We start from the raw sequence: 14,753 nt of genomic DNA, 5'->3' as shown, positions 1-14,753 counted from the left end.
TAAAATTTGCAATCCTCCGTCGGGAAAGCTATTTCAACTATTTCTTATTTGTAAAAGAAAATCCTATCTTCGAATGACACATATCGAAATGAATATTGACATTTGCAATAAAATAAATTAATAAAAACGCATTGAATCATTCACATAAAAATATTTAATTAATAAAATAAAATAGATTTATTTCAAGTTTCATTTTGTTCGAACGTCGTATCGGATTGTAACACTCCGACCAAGTGATACTTTCCATGCCCGTTCTACAAATACATATTCTTGAAAATATTCGGATAATATTTAAATAAAGAAATACAATGGAAATAAGTACAAATAGAAATATGCGAAATAAAATTTTACAACAAATATAGTTAAGCATATTTATTTACATATGATACAGATGAAAACATAACATAAAAATATGTACATACATAAGGGATGAAATAAATACAATGAATATTCAACCCAAATATAATGATCAAAAAGTAAGTATTTATAATTACAAGGACCAGAATGGATAAAATAGAAACTTAAAGGACCAAAATAGTACAAACAGGAATTTAAAGGCCCAAAATAGAAAAAATTGAAAAACTAGAAACTTAAGGGACTAAAATATCAAAAACAAAAACTAAAGGGACTAAATAGAAAATAAATATATTTAAATGACTAAAATAACAAAAATAGAAACTTAAGGGACTAAATAGAAAATAAAATAATCCAGAGCCAATAACAAAATATTAAATAGTATAGGTACTAGAAATGAAAATAACCCATAAATCATATACATGACTAAATAAAATACAAGAAACATAAAGGAGCAAATACTAATTAAACCAAATGCCAAACAGTGACTAAAATAGATATTTGCAAATATGGTGGCCAAATTCAAATATTAACAAAAAATAACACACAAAACCAGTGACTCAAATGAAAGTATTATAATATCATGACCATATTCAAACGTAAACAGAAAATGGTATAACATGAGATAGTGACTAAAATGAAAGTATTAAAAAATACATGCCTGAAACAAAATAATATTTTCTATTTAATGACCAAATCAAGAGATTACAAAGTAGTAGGGACATATACAACTATTACACCCTAAACAGAAAACATGATGAAAGAGAGTGTCAAAACTACGTCGTTTTGATCCCAACATTTAAGTCTCTAAAACAGGTTTTTCTTCTCCATTTCCCTCCTTTATCTTCTTTACCAGAAAATCAAAGAGATAGAGAGAGTTGAGAACTCTCTCAACCTTCCCCTTATCGGGGAAAAGAAGCTCACCGTGTCGGCAGCGCTCGTGGTGGCGTACGACGGCTGGAGCAACCAAATATCCCCAGCGAAACCTCTCAACCTCCTCAACAACAATCCAACCTCCCATAGCCTAAAACTCACTCTAACCCACTAGATCTAACAATATACCTTTCAAAAAAATGAGAAATCGACTATCTTTTTACCTCCGACTAACGTGGACTGAGGTATGTTCTTCTCCTCTTTTCTCTCTTTGTCTTTTGTTTTCGTTTGGTTATGATGTTTCTCACAAAAATCCTCTCCTTTTTTTCTCTGAACCCCCAAATATCCCTCTATTTTTTTCTTTCGTTGTTTTTTTACCGAATTGTCCTCTTCATTCTCTCTTTGTATTTTTTTCTCCCCCGAGCCTTTTGATATTTTTTCTCTCAAAACCCGAATCTCCTCCTCTTTTCTCTCTGTTTTTTCCTTTTTATGTTCATGTCTTCCCAGTCAATCCCTCGGGATTTTGATGAGATTTGTTTTGATATTTTATTGGGTTTTCTGTCATTGCTTTACTGTTGATGATGATATTGGTCATTATAGGTGAAACGACGTCATAAATCCCATCGGTGGAAGGAGCAACAGGAGACGGCTGCAGAAGCTACCTAGGGTTATGATGAAACCCTAGGTGAGTCGGGTCGGGTTGCTGGGCCGGTTCGGGTTGAGTCTTGATAGGGTCCAGATCCTGGATCAGGTTGAGTGCTGGGGTTGGTTTATGGAATCGGGTTTTGGAACTGGGTCTACTGTGTGGTTGCTGGATTGGCCTTCTATTATTGGGCCGATTAGTTCTTATATTTGGGGTGTTGAGTCATTTGTTGTTGTGCTGCTTGTAATCAGACTTCAATTATTAAGCCTGCAAAATAAGTGTAATTATGCTAATAATAATAATAATGATGATAATAATAATAAAAATATTTTTGTAAACCGGACAAAAACGAGTGTCTACACTAGGATTCAATGGGAATTTTTCTTTTGATGACTGGGTGATTGATGATTCGGTTGCAGCATATGTGTTTTCTTCATCCAGTGATGGGGAATATAGCGATGGAGAAATCGTGTTAAGTCCATTGGCTGAGGTGGATTTGCCTTCAGTCTCCGCTGATGATTCTGTAACCACGAGGTCCTTGACTTCCCGTCGGTATTCTTTGCTTGGAAGAAGCCAACAGAAACACAGGCAAGCTTTTTAGAAATTAGATGACCCATTGAGCTTCAAGTATTTAGTATTTGGATTAACAAATTAATTTTATTGCGGGAGGCTTCATGAATTAGTACGCTTTCCAAGGCTTTTTGTTGATAGTTTGCCTAAATTAATTTCAGGATAAACGTCGGGCTGTTAAACAACTTGTTTATCATACTCTTCCTGACAATGGTTCTTTTACTTGTTGATTGGTGTGGATGGAAAATTTTGAGGCTACCCTTGGCACCAATTTTACTTGACCTCCCCATTTACCATATCTTTGGTCTTAGCAGCATGTGCAGGTTACATTTGTATACTGTATCTTAAGACTCTTGAGTTCCATCAAATAATTAGGAAAGAAGGACCTGCTAATCATTCGAAAAAACAGAGGACCCCGACGATGGGTGGACTTTTCTTTCTACCAGTTGGTATATTTGTTATTACGGCTTTCTTTTCTGTCGAAGTTGCTGCAGCAGCAGCAGCAACCATTGGACTGGTTGATGATGTCTTATGTGTTATCAAGCAACACAGCAGTGGCTTATCTCCTCATTTAAGGCTACTTTTGGAGGTAGCTACATTTTTTGCTTGCCTCTTTCTTTGATCATTTATGGTTCATCCAGGGTTTCAAATCGAGGCCGTGGTCGCGTTTTCGGTCATTTCGGGTTTACCGTGATTGTGGCCGTCGTGTGCGCAATTGCGGGTGTATCGGGTAACTCGGACGGCGGCGAAACTACTATTTTGTGGGCGCTATCACGTTTTTAGACCGTAATTTGAAACCCTGAGTTCATCCTTGTTTCCACATGAGTTTACTTTCTCCCCCAGTTGTTACACTAATTTCTAACTGTTTACCATTGCAGGCTGCTGTTGGGATTTGCTTTTCATTTTGGTTGAGTGCTACAAATTTGTCGTCACCCTATGGCATGTATAACTTCTTGTAACTAATCTTATCACATTTACATTATCTTATGGTAACTTGCATTCCTTTTCTTGTGCCAAAGAATATGGGGAAAAATTATCTAGTTTAGTTAATTTGCTGTTTGGGGAAAAAAGGTTCTCCTGATCTTATTGAAGTTCTCTGATGGAAAACCATGTTATACATTCCATTGTTCTTTTATGTAAGGTATTTTAACCATTTTTTCTTTCTTAATATAAACGAGAAGACTATTTAAAAAATACAGATCCTTCTGGTGAAGGATAAATATCACTATAACTGCTTTTAGGTGGAATTTTAGCAGTTAGCTGGATGAATCTCAATATACGTGTGTCAGCTCGCTCCCTCTCTTTCTCTCCGATTATTCTTTTTCTTGCTGATCAAGGAATATTTAATAAATGATTGCTTAAAAGTAAAACTAGGATTTGGTCTTGCGCATTTCTCCCCACTGCTTCAGTTCCTGCCCACTTTAGTCCAACTTTTAAATACTGCTAGTTATTTTTGCTCAAATGTCCTGTTGGCTTTCCTCAGTACCATTTTATTACTGTATAGGAAAATGGCGGTTCCTCTACCTGCACCACTGGGCCTTGTGTGCTTTGGAAAATTTTTACGTATTGTTGACTCCATTTTGTTTTGTTTCCATGGGAAATGCGGTTAACTTAACTGATGGTCTTGATGGTCTTGCTGGAGGGACTGCTGCATTAGCCCTTATTGGAATGTCAATTGCAGTTCTTCCAATATGCCCTGGTTAGTATGGATTTGGTTTGAACAAGTAATATATTAGTTGCAAGAATTGTGTGGAATTTTCTTTGTTCTTGAAATAGAGCTGCATAGATTTTGTTGGTCGCATATTTTTTAATGTTTATATATTGGTCATCGCAACAATAACATTTTTTTAAGTCACATAATTGCTCTTTTGTGCTGTTGCATCATCTGAATGTCATATGCGAGACATTTTAAAGCTTACTCTTGGAATTTCGTTGATGATTTTTTTGGCCTCTTCTATCATCTTCCATCTTATCTTAATATTAAAATGTTATTGTTGCGTTGGCCAGTTCTTCCATCTTAGTGGAACACTAACATTCTTGGGATGAAGGATAGAGAAACTTAAGGATGTAAAATTTGTTAATCTAAATATTAAGCTTCGAGGTAGAATAGTGGTTATGAATAACAACAATTTGATTATCAGATTTTCCTTCCTCTTTTATTCTCATTCTTCATACCAAGCAAAGCTAAAATTTGGTTTTGAATTTTAATCTTCTTTTATGATTATTCAAGTATTTACCTTGCTTTCATTTGCTGTATCCTTATTCAACACTAAATGCTGTTTTCAATCTTAATCAGAACTTGCCATATTTGGAGCATCAATGGCCGGGGCCTGTGTTGATTTCTTTTGCACAACCGGTACGAAGCATCTGTATTTATGGGTGATACTGGGTCCTTGGCCCTTGGCGGTGCATTAGCTGCAATGACTACTTGCACAGGAATGTTCTTTCCCTTGATCATATCATCTGGTATCTTTGAGTTGGAAGCATCATCAGTCATTCTGCAGGTATACTTTGTCAGTTAAATATCTGATTCTTTTGCCAATTGTGTTGAAATTCGTGCAAATACAAATGTGTAAACTTTGCATCGTGATATCTTAGTCTCAGTTGCTTCTAATAACTGATTCGTGTATCAATATTAATTCCGACCGCATGCTGCTTTCACAGATATGTAACGGACTCTTTTATTTTTTAGGTTTTATACTTTAAAATTAACAAAGCAAATGCATGGAAGTGGGCGGCGCCTGTTTAGAATGGCACCTTTCCATCACCATCTGGAATTAAGTGGGCACAAAGAACCAGTGATTGTTGCTGGTGCATATGCGGTATCCTACGTGTTGGCTCTATTTGCTGGTTACATAGGCCTTGTGTCGGCATAATGTCTGTCATCATTTGCATCCATCTTCATTTTTGTTCTCTTAGTTATAATCATAGTAGGTGGTTCCCTTTCCCCGAATATATCTGCAACTTCCATTCATTCACGTTTATGTTGCCTCCGTTATGAGTGTCGGATATCGATGTGTCTAACACACTTCTGGTCATTCTTTTTTAGAGATTTCTTCACGTATTTGGAAGGTCATATCTCTATATTCTCATCCGAATTTGTGTTGGAAACAATTGTTTGACAGAGATGTTCCAAAATGAAAGTAAAAAAGGTTATAGTGGTAGGAATTGATGCATTCGTCCACACAAGTTTTAAGATAGCCTTAAACTGTGAACCTTTTTACCAAAGATGGACGAGAATTTACTGTTCTATCGGTTCAAGTACTTGGAGCCATCTTTTTGAAGTCCAAGAATTTATTCTCCTTTCTCATCTTGACTTCATTTATTTGTGTTATCATACTCGAAATCTGAATATGAATTTTATTCACATGGCCAATGTGATAATTGTGAAAAGTGAACTTTGATATTGAAATAACGCTTTGGTGTTTTATAACTGTATACGAATCATGTGGGGTTTGGTTAAAATAAAATAAAATCCATTTTAGCGAAATCTTTTACGCTGTGTTGGGTAGGTGAGGATTTTTCTTTCGACTTTTAGGTAAATATTGCTTCAATTAAATTTATTATTTTATTTATTCAATGGAAAAAATTCAACCATATGTGTGAAGCATTTCACGTGTTGGTTAGAATCATCTGGTTGTCTATGTTGGCGGTTTCGTTTTCAAGCTGGTTGTCAATGTTGTTCCCTAGTATTCGGATTTTTCAAAATTAATGTCATTTCCAATTATTTTTCTTGGTCGGGTTTCAATCAAACCATAGAATGCCTCCAGTCCACATACCCCATTATTAGTTTACTTTTACCAATTCTTAAGACAATGTGTGCATATATGAAAATAGTTATATGCTCCAACTCAGTTTCCAGATAATATTTATTTCTAGAAGAAAACGTGTTCAGCAATAATAATTATTGAAAAAACAATGACTATTCTAATTACGTAATCACAATTCATGATGATGATGGAAATCGTGAAACTGCCTGCTTTGGGTTCCTCCGTGCTTTGTTTTTTTGTCTAGCACATCTCTATTAGCCCCATAGGGAACCAATTCAGTTCTTGGAAGCACTGTCTCACAGAAGAGAAAAAAATGTCCGATATTAGGGGTTAACAAAAATAACCGTGTATATATTTTCATCGCCATCTGTTGCTTTTAGCTGGGTTTGGTTTAATGTGCACTAGTTTGCCTGGGTTTCCCCCCCCCCCCACTAAATGTCCATGTAAAGCTGTTTTCATAATCAAACAAGGCATATAATGCATAAATGTTATACAACAAAATATTAATGATCTGAGTTTTATAAAAATAAATATAATTATTGAAGATACTAATTTTTTTATCCATATTATTATTATTTTTATCCATATTATTATATTATTATTATTATTATTATTATTATTATTATTATTATTATTATTATTATTATTATTATTATTATTATTATTATTATTATTATCATTATTATTATTATTATTAAATATATATTAAATATATATATAAATAATTAATTACATGCCAATTACAAATGGACCGGCCCAGTTACAAACAAACCAGAACCGGTCCAGAACAAACCAGAAACCCTAAACATTTGGGGGTTTCAGTTAGGGTTTCCTAACCCTAATCTAGCCGGCCGCCTCATCACAGCCGTTGGATCTAAGAGATCCAACGGTCCAGATTGCCCCAGATGGAAACCCTAGGGTCTGATACCCTAGGGACACGTGGCCGCCGCTGCTATCTCGCCGCCTCCGCCGCTGCCACGTCCCAACCGAAGGCTCCAGAAGCTCCAACGCCAGCCGTCCACGCCATGGCTACGGGGTGAGTCACCACTGGTAGTCCGGTGACTCACCGAGACCCCATCTTCGGACCAGTCCGATGGCCACACCGGTGGTGGCTATAAAAACCACCACCCCAACCTGAAAAAAAAAAACACACACACAGAGACAGAGAAAAAAGAGAGAGACAGAACTTGAGAAAGAAAAAAACAGAGAAACGAAAAAAAAAACTACTAACCAACGATCTCAGTCAAACATCCCACAACCAGAAACAAAAAAAGAAGGAAAAAGGAAGAAGAGAAACTTACCGAGGAAGCCCCAACCACCGGATCTCACTGGAACCTTCGAAACACCGAAGGTACTTTTGTAGATTCGCTCCGATTGGGAGCTTTTTAGGAGAAAATACCACCGGAACCGTCCTTAGGACGGTCCGATCTATCTATTAGTGTAAAAATAAATTTTTCCGGCCACCGGATGCGGTGGCCGGCGGTGACAGTCACGGCGGCAGACGGTTGCCGTCCGGTGACCAGCTTCCCTCCGATGAGGGAAGCTAGAGAGAGGGCAGAGAGAAATTTGTTCTCTCTCAGTTAGAGAGAGAACAGAAATGATGAAATGAAGCTGGCCCTTCGGGCCAGCCGGTTTTTGGACTTTTATAATCCTTCCCGAACGACGTCGTTTCGGGAAGGACTATGCGCGTAATTAGACAATAGTTAAACCCCGTCCGCAGTCCTCCTAATTTGTAAACTTTACATTTTAGTCACTAAATCGAATTTATAATAATTTTAATTCAGTCTTCGAATTTCAATTTTATTCATTTTAGTCCTTTATATTAAAATAATATATTTAGGATAAATAACAGATTTAATCCCTTAATTTTAATAAATAATTTTTTAATCCCTAGTTTATATTTTTAATTTATTTTATTATAATATCCGAATTTTAAATAATTTTATTTTAGTCACTAAATTATTAAATAAGAAAATAACATATTTAATCCTTATAATTTTGATTAATTATGAATTAGATTTTTTTGATTTTATTTTTACTGTAATTTAGTCAATTATTTTATATGTTTTCATTTATTTTATTGTTTTTAAATATATTGTTTTAGTAGTATTTTTCTTTTATTATATTGTTAAATATTTTTATATATTCATAAATATATATATAATAAATAGTAATTTTTAAATATTTATTTTTAAGAAAAGGACAGTCTTAATACAACTGGATGTCCTATTCTGATATTTTAAAATTAAAAAGTAAACAATATTATTTAAATTAATATTTATCAATATCAAAGAAAAGAGCTGTCTTAAGGCACCTAGAAGTTCTTTTCTGATATTTTTAAATAAATAATATATTTATATAATTTTGAAATAATAAGATTAAAAATTAAATATATTTTTGAATTTTTAAATTTTAATAATAGAGACAATTTATAATTAAAAAGTACCAATTTTGGGCGTTGTAGGGGTGCTAATCCTTCCCTAAATGTAACCGACCACGAATCCCTTTTTATTAAAAAGAACAAATTTTTGGTTATAAAACGCAGATCAGTTCATTTTTTTATTGATGTTTTCTTAAAACTCTTTAAAGAAAATAATTTTTAGGTATTCGACCTACCTGATCCAAAAGGCCGATGGCGACTCACAAATTATTTTCAAAATTATTTATTCACATCAATTTCCCCGCCAAATAAATATTTCGTGCCCGGACGAAAACCGGTTACGACAGCTTGGCGACTCCGCTGGGGACCTGGTCAAACTTTAAAATCAATTATAAATTGTCTCTATTAATTAAAAATTAAAAGTTCATATATTTAATTTTTTCTTTCTTTTCAAATTTTTTATTTATTTATTATTTTTATAATATTTATATGTTTTATTTTATTTGTAAGTATTCTATTTCATTATTTATTTTGTCAGAGGTATGAACATTTCTCCTCACACACAACACTTGCATTGCATAACATAAAACTCTATAATTGAGTTGTCCCTTTTAAGTGGGAGTGAAAGCGACGTCTTCGTGAGAATTTATTCTCCGTGTCAGACCTAGCAAGTAACTTTCGGGGTTCATATGCTCTATGTCTTCGTGAGAATTTATTCTCCGTGTCAGATATAGAGAAATGTATCCCCTCGAATTGAACTCGATCCACTTTAGTCTGTGATGGACTAGGATTGAGGGTTAGCAACCCAAGGGGGCACTAACAAGGACAATTCGGGTACCTTGATTCTTAGATCTGAAACCCTGCATATAAAGAACCTTAGAAACTCTGCCGATCAGAAGTCATGCCGAAATTTTGTCCAAAATAGGTGTACACACAGGAGAAATGAATTCTGACTTTCTTGTTAATTTATTTATTAATTAAATTACATGTTTAATTAAATTATTTAAATTTAGAAAAGCATGTTTAAATAAAGAATATTTATGTAAATGTTATTATTAAATTTCTTTATTATGTAAACTAATTTATTTTCTTTTTGTGTGTTCTTTATTTTTCTGTTTGCATTGCATCATACAGGATAAAAGACATTGATCCTTGTGTTAATTGTCTCATTGGAAAGCCTTCATCTATGGATAAAAAGTGTTCAAATCAAGTAATTCTAAACTCAGAAGTAAGACAGTGGGCTGAGGACTTACAAAGACGAGAAGGAGACAGCCTGCAGGATGATTATGTATCTGACTTGGCCAGTTATGCTCCAGTTTCACTAAAAAGAAATGATATGCAAGATTTGCGAAGCATTTGGGAAAGTTGGGATTCAAACAAAAAATTGCAGTTTTATCAGACTTACGGAGACATCCCATATCTGCTCTATGTAGAAGTTGATGATGAATTACTCAGAGCCCTAATTCAATTCTGGAATCCAGGGTACAATTGCTTCACTCTCAATAAAGAAGATTTGGTCCCTACTATTGAAGAATACACAACTTTGCTACATATAGATGGGGCTTTGGAGAATCGAATCTATTCAAAGTCAATTAAAACTCAACCCTTTCGAGTTAAATTAGCAAAGATTGCTGGGGTACGAGAAGAATGGGTGGTATCCCGTACAAAACAAAAAGGCGAAAGCGAAGGCATTGCTTGGACCAACATTAGAGAACTTATTCAGAGCCATCCAGATATTAAAGTACGATTCGATTTATTTGCTCTGGGTATATATGGTATGGTCATCTTCCCAAAAGTATTGGGATATGTTGAAGCTGCAGTGGTAGATTTGTTTGAACAGCTACCGAAAAAGATTAATCCTGCTTCTGCAATCCTAGCAGAGACCTTCAGATCGTTAAATGCTTGTAGAAGGTTAGGAGGTGGACGATTCTCAGGGTGTACCCAGTTGTTATATGTTTGGATCCGTAGTCATTTCTGGAGGACAGAAAAGGTTTCATACCGACGCTTTAATATGGATTACTCACCATTAAAAGAATTTCTGGAGCAGGAATGGCCGAAAGAAATTAAGAAAGATATGTGGATTAATGCCTTTCGAAATCTGCAAAGCAATGACATTGTTTGGCGAGCCCCGTGGCAAATCCAAAGGGAATTCTTTTACAGATGTGGAGATTACAATTGGATAATGCTGCTCGGATTATGGGGAGGAATTGGATATGCACCACTTCTGGTCATAAGACAGTATGAAGGTTGTCAATTTGTACCTGTCACTGCTGGATTACAGTCATCTGAGTTTGCATTCCACAGCAAAAATTATAAAAGAAATATCATGGAAGCCGTTACAGCTTGGAAAATAACTTTTTGTATCTGAGCTAAAGCAGCAAAAGAAATGTTAACTCCTGATTATGAAGAATGGAGATCTGTCAGAAAAAACGAAAATATTCCTCTACCAGATCAAAATGAGGATATCTCTATGGAAGATCGCATTAAGGTGGTTCCGTCAGAGATTGAAATCTTGAGAGCTGAGTTTGAAGCAGAAAGAGAAGGCTGGTCGAAAGAATTAGAGCAAATGAGACAAGATAAAGCTATGTTGGGGGTTGACATTGACTTTCATTCATCACAATGTGCAATGTTGAGAAAAGATAAAGAAAAAGGTGAGGATGAGTACAGAGCCTTACAGAAAAATTACCAGGAGGTATATAAATCCCGGAAAGCATCAGGATCAAGCCAAGCAACAATACAGATGAATAAAGAGTTGAACATCGAGAAAAGACGAGTTGAAGATCTGAAAGGAAAGAATAGCCGTCTACTCAAAAGCCTTGAGAAAGGAAAACAAAAAATGGAAGATTTTGAGGTCGACAGAAGAGAGCGAATTATAAAACACAAGGCTGAGCATCGCGAGATCATGAATGAAATGCAAAGAGAAAGAGATCGAGTCAAATATGTAGAAGAAATGAAGAATGACATCTTTAATAAATTTGAAGGTGAGAAAAATATCATGTTCAAGGGATTTGAATCTGAAATGAACTAGTTGATTGCTGAACTTGAAGTCAGAGGCCAAAAGATGGAAGAATCCAATGTTGAAAAAGAAAAATGGGAGCTGGAAAGAAAAAATTTCAACACCAGATTTGAGGTAGAGCAGGAAGTGGCTAGAAATTGGATGCGAAGATGCAGAAACAAAGATGTTCAGATCCAGAAGCTTAATCAAAGAACGCAAGAAGCACGAACAAAACTTGAAGAAGATCTAGATCAGTCTAGAAACAAAAATTCAGAGTTTAATGCTTACATTTTGCAACTTGAGGAATCATTGTTTCAAGAAAAGGTTCGTCTAGGACCTAATGACCTCAAAGAAAGTAATGAGGAAAATGCTTCACTGCGAAGACGCATTAGAGATCTTAAAAAAATTCTGCACAATTGTCAAGTCAGAATCACTGAGTTAGAGCAGACTCTTGAAGAAATAAATGAACAGTGGCAAAAGTCAACTGAGTTCTATGTGGAAAGAAGTGAAGAAAGAAGCAATATGGTGTTCGAGGCCATGGTTCAAATGAGTGAAGTTGCTAGATATGTTGGGGAACTAGCTGTTGAAGCCAAAATAATTGAGCATCAAGTTGATCCAGTTTCTAAGTACGGAAAGAAGGTGTCATGGTTAATGAAAGAAATTATAGAGCTTAATAGGAAAGCTATGCCTTATCTGTAGTTATGAACTATTATAAAGAAACTTTTGTATGCCGATGAAAGTTGTTCTATGACAGTTAACTTTTTGGGATCAATACCTTTTTGCATACATACATTTTGCATACATTCATCATTCATTTCATAATTTTCTTTATGAATAATTTTATTATTTTATTTATTAAGATAAAATTCATTAATTAAAATTTGGAAAAAATAATATTAAAAGATTTTTCAATCGCAGTTATTCTGGCCAAAAGAGAAATACAACATCACTACGGTACTAGACAAGCTACTAAGAGAATTATGGAGGATAAAATACAGCGTATTGAGGAACAACATCATAAAGAACAAGAAGAAATGAGAATGAAGCTGGAAAAAATTGAAGCCAGTATTGCAAATTCACAAGACAGTATGATGAAGAAAATAGAAGACTTGTTTAAAAGGTAGGCTATCAGTGGAAAAATGCATGAAAATCCTGTATCTTTCGACCAAGAACCCATATATCCTCTAGGTTTTCCACCAGAACCAATTTATCATTCTGGTACTACACCTATACAAATCAATGTTCGTACATCTGCATTTCAAGAAGCTAAACCACATGAAAACCAACAAGTGGATCCTGCATCTTCAAGCAAAAATCCGCTTATATCCGATGTGAAAATAGGGGATATTAATACTGAGCATTTGATCCCAGATTTGAATGAGCTGAATGAGAAACAAAAAGTAAATGAAGAACTGACCAGACAGATCAAGAGCTTAGAAGAACGAATGAAATCCGTGGAAATAACTGAATCATTCTATGGGTTTGATGCTAGTGAGTTGAGTTTGGTTCCAGACCTAATCCTCCCCATCAAGTTCAAAGCTCCCGAATTTGATAAATATGACGGTACTACATGCCCTTCATCCCACATTACTATGTTTTGTCGAAGAATGGCAGGATATGTGAAGGACGAGAAATTGTTAATTCACTGCTTCCAGGATAGTTTGACAGGACCGGCTTTAAAATGGTATACTCAATTGACCAAAGCCAACATTAGATCCTGGAAAGATTTGGCTAAAGCATTTTTAGAGCAATATCGCCATGTAACAGACATGGTCCCCGATAGATGGACTCTCCAAAATTTGGAGAAAAAGAATAATGAAACATTCAGACAGTATGCCCAGAGATGGCGTGACACAGCGGCCCAAGTTCAACCACCTTTGTCAGAAAAAGAGGCCACAATAATATTTGTTCATACCTTGAAGGCTCCTTATTTAAATCATCTAATGGGGAATGCAACCAGAAATTTTGCAGATTTGGTCATTTCTGGAGAACTCATTGAAAATGTCTTGAAAAGTGGCAAAATTGAATCAAATGAAGGGTCTAGTTCCAAAAGACCTACATACCGGAAAAAGGAGAATGAAGTCAACAATGCCAATTCTTACAGCAAGGATTCATCGAAAAGTGTTACAATAACCCAGCCAAGGGTTAAGAAAGAGGAAACAAACACTAATCGAGCAGATTCCAGAGGATCTCGAAAGGAAAATGAAAGGTTGTCTTTTACACCTTTACCAGTACCATATGCTGAGATCTATGACTCACTGTTAAAAACAGATGTCATACGGCCTTATCCTTTGGTTCCCATGCAACCACCATTCCCTCCTTGGTATGATACAAAGGCCACTGTGTTTATCAGGAAGGAATCACGGGTCATTCTATTGAAAACTGTTTGGCATTCAAAAGGGTGGTTCAAAATTTGATCAACACGGGGAAGTTGGAATTCAATACACCATCTTCATCAAATCATCCATTGCCAAATCATGGAGATAAAAACGTGAATGCAATTCAGGAAGAGAACAGAAAGAAAGCAAAAACTGACATTTCTGAAATTAAATCTCCGTTTGTTTGGGTATTCCAACAACTCTCTTTAGCCGGTATAATTCCACAACAATTCAGGCCAAAGCAGAATGAAGGCAAGAATTATTGTGAATATCATCAGGAGAAAGGGCATAAAATTCAACTATGTCCTGAATTTAGGGATTTAGTGCAAAAATTGATGAACAACAGAAAAATAGAATTCTTTGAAGAAGAACCAGGAAAAAAAGAAAATGATGTTTGCTCATCAGAGGATTCTAAACCGAGTCAAAGAATAAATGATCCTGTGATTATTAATGTGAAATCATCTACGGTGATTCCTGCACCAATAAAGCCGAAAGTAGTTATCACCACTCCTCTACCATTTCCATACAAAGATACCCGCAGGGTACCTTGGAATTATACTACCAATGTTTCAATGGTAGGAGGATCTGTTTCTCTAGAAAAAACAGAAGAGAAAATACAAAGTCTGAGTACAACATCGACGTCTGAAGCAGTGAGCGAGGTCGGTTTCTTTACGAGAAGTGGGAGATGTTACTCTCCCGAAACATCCAATGCTTCAGAACAAGTGAAAGCAAAAGGAAAAGCCATGGCAATACCTCAGAAGGTATTTGAGGATGAATCCCTTCTAGCATT

The 14,753-nt window shown here is 35.3% G+C and overlaps 1 pseudogene; it reads left to right on the top strand.

Moving 5' to 3' along the window:
• The first annotated feature begins 1,999 nt into the window (after positions 1-1,999).
• Positions 2,000-5,430, top strand: LOC120216975 (annotated as a pseudogene).
• Positions 5,431-14,753: the final 9,323 nt, after the last annotated feature.

Source organism: Hibiscus syriacus, unplaced genomic scaffold (assembly GCF_006381635.1).
Source record: "Hibiscus syriacus cultivar Baekdansim isolate YM2019G1 unplaced genomic scaffold, ASM638163v2 tig00110174_pilon, whole genome shotgun sequence".
Taxonomy (NCBI): Eukaryota; Viridiplantae; Streptophyta; class Magnoliopsida; order Malvales; family Malvaceae; genus Hibiscus; species Hibiscus syriacus.
Note: the sequence above shows the minus strand (reverse complement) of the source record. Positions and strands in the feature narration are given on the sequence as shown.